Here is a 9,433-nt window from a genome sequence, read left to right on the forward strand (position 1 = left end):
GTTATGGATATAAAAAGAATAAAAAGTTTTAAAAGCTTTCGACATATACGATAACTCATTTTTATTATTATATAAGATGCCTACGTGCGTTTGTCATTTTTGGTAGACTACGTGCGTTTGCCTTATGAAAATGCCAACGTGCGTTTGCCAAATTTAAATTCTTCAGAAAATGCATTTGTTTGTGCAAATTGCATCGCACAGAATATTCATAAAACAAATAAAAACAATAATTGAACAACTGAAAGTCAAAACAATTGAAAAAATGTGGCAATTTATCTTAATATTTGACATTTTAACACTACCTACGTGCGTTTGCATTCATGGACACAATTTGTATCGAAGTGTTCTCGAAAACTATGCAGACATGAATGGTGACCAATACACCGATCGAAAGACAAAACAATGCATTCTTTTTTGCGCTATGTCATTTGAACGAACTCTCGCGTATAACAAAAATATCGATAAGAAACTTACCTTGATTGACGATCAATCGAGCCAAAATACTACTGGCGTTTGCATTTGTGGTCACGTGACTTTTTTTGCTCATCCCCGGTGAATATTTTAGTGGTCTACCAAGACAAGATTTGGCACGATCCGTTATGTCCACGGCTTTAAGCAACAGAAGCAATCTAAAGGCTAGCCACACCATGACTGATATAGGCAGCCATCACTTGGAATCCTTTCAAAATTGCTATTATGTGTACACTGAAACAGATGGTCTTCAGGTTACTATAGGTCCAATCAACCACACTACCGAAAAATAAGATTGCAAAGTCTTCTGGTCGACAGTTAAACATTTTCTCGCACAGAAACCTAGAATAAATCGGATAGTCCAATGATACTCAAATACAACATGAAATACGGTTTCGGATCAAAAGCTGGTGACAATTAAAATGAACTCATTTTACATCAATATAACAGGAAATATTGGAATATTTGGAACTCAGTTTAAAGATGAACACCCTAGTACTATATATTGACAAAATACAGGAAATTGGCACATTTCAGCGGATTTTCATTTCGCACACGTCACCTAAAAAGATATTGGAAAACATTGTTATGTTAAATAAAAAAAAAATGGAATAGATCTGATTCCTCCCAAAATCATTTCTGGTGACAAAGATACTTTAAAAGTTCCTACCCGAAATATGGCCAATGAAATCATCAGCCAAGGGTCATTTCTAAATAGTCTGAAGCTAGCGCAAGTTACCCCTATCTCCTAGAAAGATGACCCTTTATTAGAAAAGCACATATGAATTGGAAATTCGGGGGTGAACCTGTTGATAACTTGTTTATGTCCGGTTATATTATGCGTATTATCCCACAGAGGAACAAAGGAAGCGTGACCCAACCGTATTGCCTGCTCCGCCCCTAAACTACTGACTGCTGCCAAAATGTCGCGAAGAAATATACCTGCCGCTGACCTTGAGCAATTAGACGATATTCAGAAGATGTACATGAAAAGGTTTGAGCAGACCAACACTGAAAGAGTCTCCAAATACGTTCACATTCGTTGGAAGAACAGAATTACCATTGCAATACTTGGATCGGCCGCCATTGGTATCTGTATCCTTTTTCGGATAAACGAATTTCGGATCGTTTATATAACTTGTCTAAGATTTGATTTAACATATGAAAAGACAAACGTTGATCTGGTTTATATAATGAAATGATATTAACCTTTAACTGTATGCTTTTCTATGAAATTCAAGTGCTGCACAAAACATTTTAACCACAGGTCAGTCCACTAGTCTAAAATAATAGACGTGTTATACGGGATTCTTCCAATCCCTAACGTCTAAACGGGAATGTGCAAAAAACGGGGGTGTTTTAAAAATATTGAAATTGTTTTAAGTGAAGTATTTTATGGTTGAAATTGATCATAAAGAGTTATATTCATATTTTACCATGTAAGTGAAATGTTATTTTGCACTAAACAAGCATTTAATGCATTAAAACAAGTTGTTTACCTTTCCAATAAAACGAAAGTTGACTGACACAGACAACAATTATGCGAAGGGGAACAACTCGATACAATCGTAATAGCTCGGCCTCCTCCGACAAAGCTTCGAGATAGACCTCGTTATACAATCGTAACAACTCGGCCATGGCCGAAATGTTCCGAGCGATTTAAAACTGTGCCCTAAAGCCTTGCAGGTGCCCTTCATGTATATATTGTTATGTTTTGACAGAATGAAATGAAGAAAAGCTGTCAAACTCATAATTATAAGTTGGATATTTATTTTATGTGTACGGAACTAATATAAAATAACATTATCTGGTAATATTTCTTGTTTTTATGATATTTTATAGACGCTATATGCTTTAACCCGGAATCCTGATCGGAACAACTACCCACTTTTGATACTAAACAATTTGTACGTGAAGGATTTGCCATATCAAAAATCTAAAAAAAATCAGTCAACGTACAATTATTTGGACTAGTCGGTCCACCAGCTATATCAGTTAATGGGAAAACAGGCAGCAGTTTATGTTGACAGGACCAATGGCCATGCCAAGAAATGAACACAACTTATTATCAGCACAGACAAACATTCAATGATTTACAAAGTAAACAAACTTGGGAAATATAAAAATTGGGGAAAAAAATAACTTTTTTCAATTGGGTAGTAGCCGAACTTCGGCCTCTGCTATTGGAGATAAAAAAGCCTTCAATATAATTTAAAAAGAATATCAACATTTTGAGCCTAAACTTAAATAAAGCTTTAGGTAAGACTTTCATAAGAATCTGTGTTTACAACATTAAATCGCTTGTTTCTTCAAATTAAACTTACTAGAGAGCAAGCAAACTGAAGCAAGATATAAAACAAATGGTTACATCCCACTGGCTGGTATAAATAATTCCCAATTTGTAACAAGGTTGATATTCTGATTTCAGATAAGATTGATAAGTTTTATTTAAAGTTCGCAAGGCAAAAAACATATGCAACTCAAAAGAGCTTTTATGACTGACTACATATAACATGGCAGGGCTCGAAATGCAAGTCAGTTTTGCCGATAGCAACTTCATAAAAAATGTACTTGCTAAAACTTGTGAGTCCCATATTTCAAAACAAAATACTAGAGGACGAGCGCTTATGAGTACACAAAGAATATCATATTGCATAGATGCTTAACAACTCATAACAGATAAGCATGAAAACGCCCTTCTGACACTGATCGCGAGTGCCGGTTTTGAACACAGTGATCTCCCTTGACAAGCAACAACTGTTGTTTTCTTCCCTGATTGTGTCGACTGCAGATATAAATAACCAATTAAATGTCAGAATAAAGTCTATTGTTCTAATGATTAAAAGAATATTGTCATGTGTTCTTATGAAAAAGTAATGTTTGACACTTGTTCATTAAACATGTATCTAGAACTCACTTGTATTGAATTTTGTTACTTTATTATATGGCATAGAATTTTGTGAAAAAAGCATGTAACTTTTTGAAAATCCGAGTAAACAGTTACCCACTTGCGAAAGATTGTATTAGGAAAAAAGTTTAAATTCGAGCCCTGCATTGGTATAAGATGGACAAATGTATAGGTAGCTGCAAGAAGACAATAGGCAGTTTGTTAACACATAAACAACTTAGGAGCTATGCTAAGTATGCTAATCTTACCTAATGTTGAAACTGTGTGATGGGTACAAATTGACTCAGAAAAAATGGCACAATTGTGCATAAGATTAAAAAAAGCATAATAGATCAACAATATCAGCTTAAATTACATTTGAAATGACATGATTAGCATATTTTTCATAGTTAGAGCCTCAGTGCCACTTATGATTAAATAATTAAGAGAAAAAATAAATGTGAGTGTATAACTTAGATAGAGTCTTGTATAATGTCTGATAAATTCCAGAGGTCTACATGATTTGCATTACTAAAAAGACGTATGAGAAATCAGGGATGATAAAATTCCAGATTTATCCGGATTTAAGGCCTCGCGGATCGATTTTGAGATTAATGTAAATCCGTTGAGTTTTTTCTAGGGGGAGGGGTACAGGGAGCGATTCGAGCTCAGTTCGAACAATATGGGTACGAAAAGTGAGTTTTCCGGAAGTGTAAAGCCGGAAATTAACAAACCTAATTACGGTATGATTGGTTAAGATAGCATCCGGTGATTACAGAAATTACCGATGGGACTAGAAGACAGTATCCGGATGGTCGTATCCGGATATGACAGACGACGAAGACGAATAAACGGGTATTGGAAAATTGAAAAAAAACGACCACCACCAACTTCTAAAAACATCGATTTGTCGATTTTAAAGGTATATTTGCCATTTATTTTTAAGAAAAATTCCCGAAACGTTTCTTTTTGAGTGAATAGAAATTGATCAAACTGAGAATGAATTTTGCGCATGTAGCATTATATCGGACATCCCGATTCGGATTGTGTCATAATAATCGATTTTTATTTTACAAATTTTATTTGGCTGTAAACTGTTTTTTTATTATTCTCATAATAATTGGTTTGGTTCAAATTTAAAAAAAAATGAAATATTTTGTAGTAGTAATATATATTACGTAGAGGCAGTCATTTTAATATCTATTTGAGACCGTTCAACAAAACTTCTTGAGGACCCAGTTTGAGTGAGATTTAAATTCTTTTGTTGTAATTTGTATTTCCAGGTATGTTTACCTGAACAGACACCTCAGCCAGTGCATCCAGTTGTTCCTGTCAATGACTGACAATTCAATCCAGAGGCCATGATACTTGGATTTATGGCTGAACATGCTCCCTGGCACCACAATAGTGTGTCTTACTTAAGACACTTGCCAAAGATACAAAAGCTCTCAGCGAATTAAAATTCAAAGGTGTACAGCATCATACAAGATGACTTACGGAGTGGCTAGCCATTTCAATGATGAACATGTGGAGGAGTTAATGGATCTCGGTTTTGTTTCCACTAAGACAAGTCAACAAACACAAACACTGAGAAAACTGTTGCAGCTATTTTTCTGGCATAGAATAAGAAATAGTGTTGAGACATTTGGCCTCCTTAAAAATCACAAGGGCTGATTCTGAATCAATTTTCATAGAATTTGAAAGCCTGTTTGAGAGACTTGAACTGCTGTGGGAAATCTAGTTTGTGTGCTACTGGACTCATGTAACACCATGAGGGGAAAAAATCTGGCTTGGGGACCAGAATAAGTCAAAGTCCACCATGTCCACAACGGCTAAGCTGCCAAAGCATTTAAGTCCCGTTTGGATATTACTTGTAATAATATATATCATAATTAATAACATTATTTTCTCATCAAATGTGCAGAAAATGGAATAAATACTCTTATGATACATAAAAATTGAATAAATAACACTTGCAATAAACATTTGCAAGCATGATAATTGATATGTTAATTGATATGTTGTTCGTTATTATAAATCAAACATCCCACAGTGTAGACTGTTCATACACAGGCATTTGATCATAGCCAGTTGAGTTTTATGGGAAGTGGACAACTGAACCAAAATGTCAGGTACATGTCTAATGCCTGTGACTTCAGGTAAAAAGAGTAAATTTAACTTTGTTTAAAGACAACTGTGTTAAACTTCACTGCTAAGATTCCTGATAATTGTTCTGATTGTGGATGTCTCCTGTTGAACATAATTTTATCTACCAAACAGAAAGATGTACTCCTTTGAACACTATTCTAAGGCAAAAAAGGGTATTAGAATCCCTGAAATACGGAAAGCTTCGGGGGGCTTCGCCCCCCATGTCCCCCACCAGGGCTTTGCCCTGGACCCATCGGGGGCCTTAAGCGGCCCCCTGAACCCCACGCAGACATTTTCAGGATTGGCAACTCGGCTCTGTTATCATCCCTGGAAATACCGACAACATTTCAAACTGGTCCAATGACTTCCTATATGCTTATGAGGCAGATAAGTGGGCCAAGCATAGCATGAATGTTGTTGAGTTAAAAATCTCAGATAGGTACTCGCTCATGTTTTTGTAAAATGCACTTTTTGTTTCTGCTGAAATAAAGTGTGGTAAATCATTAGGAGTGTTAAAACTAAAGAACTAAAAGCTTGAACCCTACAGCAAATGTTGATATTTGCTCAAATATTATCTTTGAAGGCCACAATTTCCATGCTTTGTTGTTACGTGATTGCATGATTTACAATTACATTATTAAGTGATGATATGAATGTATGCTCAATATGTTAAAATATTGCCAAGATGTATCAAAGGCCTCGTGGTTTAGTTGGTCAGGTGAAGGTGAATCTGTATTTTTCTTTACTGGCGTGGGTTCGCCCCCACTAAAACCAAAATATTTTTTATACTATAACTTTTATCTGCAATTTCGTTATCATAGGAAGAAATATACTTGCATGCTCGGCACATCATAGATGCATTTTGAAAACAAAAGGAATTGATAATGCTACAGCCTACAGAATAATAAGTTATATCAGGCACCACTGTTAAAAAAAAGGTTTTAAAAACTCAGCTCAGCAAGCAAGTTGAGTAATAAGGAGATACAGCAAAATAGGACGCAAAAACCAAACATTAGTACTATATAAACAAATTAATATTATACAGTAATAAGGAGATACAGCAAAATAGGATGCAAAAACCAAACAGTACTATATAAACAAATTTATATTATACAGTAATAAGGAGATACAGCAAAAAAGGATGCAAAAACCAAACATTAGTACTATATAAACAAATTAATATTATACAGTAATAAAGAGATACAGCAAAAAAGGATGCAAAAATCAAACATTAGTACTATATAAACAAATTAATATTATACAGTAATAAAGAGATACAGCAAAAAAGGATGCAAAAATCAAACATTAGTACTATATAAACAAATTGATATTATACTGACCTTGTAGTGATTTTGGAATAATTTCTTGAACTGCTTAAAATGTTGTGATGTCCTTAACTTAGATGAAAGATGCGTACACCATTCGTGCTTTGAGGCAGGAGAAGATGGGACCGGAGTATGACCAGCGATATTCAGATGTGTTGGAGGCAGAGAGTGAGGTTTCAAAAGAATCATCCTAACACTGTGTTAAACATGGAGATTAAAAACATTTCTACAGACTAGTTTACTTTGGTAGTGCTTTATAAGACAAAAAATGAAAGCATATTTAATGGCATTTTATTGCTCATCTGCAAACTGAATGAAACTCAAAGCACATCATCATCAGTTTGACCAAGTGTTGTAAATCTTGCATGACCAATTGTAATACCAATGTTAAATGTGATGATTTTACAATTAAATGTGCCCTATTTCAGTTACAAAATGGATGTGTGTAATGCTTTACTTCAGTGACTTTTATGACTACTGTGTGGTCTGTGATAGATGGTATGAGAGTCCCGGAACTGCATAAAACAGGCATAAGGAACTAAAGATTGTGAATCAGTATGTCAGTGTACAGTGTTCAGTGTACATATATGTATGTTTTTGTGTTAAAGTTTATACCATAATTTACATTACATGATTATGAATACATTGTAAATATTATTGATGTTAGTAAAACATTTCAACCTGTGCTCTGTAGTTTGCCATTTATGTATTTTTAGCTCGACTATTGGAAGAATAAGGAGGGCTATACTACTCGCCCCAGCGTCTGCGTCAGTGTCCGGTTAAAGTTTTAGGGCAAGTTGGGATTTTCACTTATAAGTCCTATACCCTTCATTCAATTGACTTAATACTTTACACAGTTGGTCAGGGCCATGACATGATGAGGTTAGATAACTCCATATTATCCTTTGTACAAATCATGGCCCCTGATTGACTATGGAACTTGGGTTAAAGTTTTAGGGAAGGTTGGGATATTTATTTATAACTTCTATACCCTTCGTTCAATTGACTTAATACTTCACACAGTTGTTCAGGACCATCACACAATGAGGTTACATAACTCCATATTATCCTAAATAAAAGTTATGGCCCCTGAATGACTTAGGTTGAAGTTTTAGGGAAGGTTAAAGTTTTAGGGCAAGTTGGGATTTTCACTTATAAGTCCAATACCATTCATTCGATTGACTTAATACTTCACACAGTTGTTCAGAGCAATCACATAATGAGGTTAGATAACTCCATATTATTCTTAATACAAGTTATGGCCCCTGATTGACTTAGGTTAAAGTTAAGGGCAAGTTGGGATTTTAATAAAAAAACTTCTATACCTTTCATTCAATGCACTTAAAAAAATCCAAAATTATTGACGACCATCTTGCAATAAGAAACATAACTCCATTTTAATCCTAAATACAAATCATGGCCCTTGAATATTTTTTTAACAATTATTTTTATTATGCCCCCCTTCGAAGAAGAGGGATATATTGCTTGCACATGTCGGTCGGTAGGTTGGTCGGTTGGTCCGTCGGAAGACCAAAGCTTGTCTGAGTTAAACTCGACAATTCCTTGAAGGATGGTCACCAAACTTGACCTGAAGATAGGGCATGACCAGTAGATGACCCCTATTGATTTTAGGGGTCTTCGGGTCAAAGGTCAAGGTCACAGTGACCTTAAATGATAAAAGGATTTTTAAGCTTGTCCGAGTGATTAATCAACAATGGATAGACCTATGGTCATCAAACTTGACATTGAGGCTGGGCCTGATCAGTAGATGACCCCTATATTTTAGGGATCATCAAGTCAAAGGTCAAGGTCACAGTGACCTTGAATGATAAAAGGTAATTTGACAATGCCTGCACCCATGGCCCTCAGTTTTGACTTTGAGGTTTGGTCTGACCAGTAGATGATCCCTATTGAATTTGGGGTTCATCAGGCCAAAGGTCAAGGTCACATTGACCTTGAATGATAAAAAGTTGTTCGAGTCACAACTCGAAAATGCCTTTACACATGGCCCTCAAACTTGACTTGGAGGTTCGGCCTGACAAGTAGATGACCCCTATTGATTTTAGGGTATCGGGCCAAAGGTCAAGGTCACATTGACATTGAATGATAAAAGGTTGTCCGAGTGATAACTCAACAATCCCTGCACCAATGGTCTTAAAACTTGACTTGTAGGTTGGGTGTGATCAGTAAATGACCCCTATTGATTTTGGCGTCATCAGGTCAAAGTCACAGTGACCTTGAAAGCTAACATGACAATTCCTGGACCTATGGTCATCAAACTTGACAAGAAGGTAGGGCCTGACCAGTAGATGACCCCTGTTGATGTTGGGTTTCATCCGGTGAAAGGTCAAGGTCACAGTAACCTTTAACACGAAAAAGGTAACAAAGCTCCTCCCAGTGATATCGCAACAAAGCTTAGACCTATAATCAACAAACATGACTAGGGGTTTGGTCCTGATCGGTAGATGAACCCTTTTAATTAAAGAGGTTATAGCGTCAAGGTCACAGTGACCTTGAATGCAAATAGCTTGTCTGTGTTATAACTTGACACTGCCTGCACCCATGGCCCTAAAACTTGACTTGGAGGTCCATGCATATTTCA

General features: G+C 35.8%; 1 long non-coding RNA gene across 1 annotated transcript; it reads left to right on the top strand.

The window, feature by feature from the left end:
* Positions 1-1,002: 1,002 nt before the first annotated feature.
* LOC128234738 (uncharacterized) lies at positions 1,003-7,517 on the top strand. Its single transcript, XR_008261023.1, has 2 exons — positions 1,003-1,566; positions 6,916-7,517. It is a non-coding gene; the product is annotated as an uncharacterized LOC128234738 (long non-coding RNA).
* The last annotated feature ends 1,916 nt before the right edge of the window (positions 7,518-9,433 follow it).

Source organism: Mya arenaria, chromosome 5, assembly GCF_026914265.1.
Source record: "Mya arenaria isolate MELC-2E11 chromosome 5, ASM2691426v1".
In the NCBI taxonomy this organism is placed as follows: Eukaryota; Metazoa; Mollusca; class Bivalvia; order Myida; family Myidae; genus Mya; species Mya arenaria.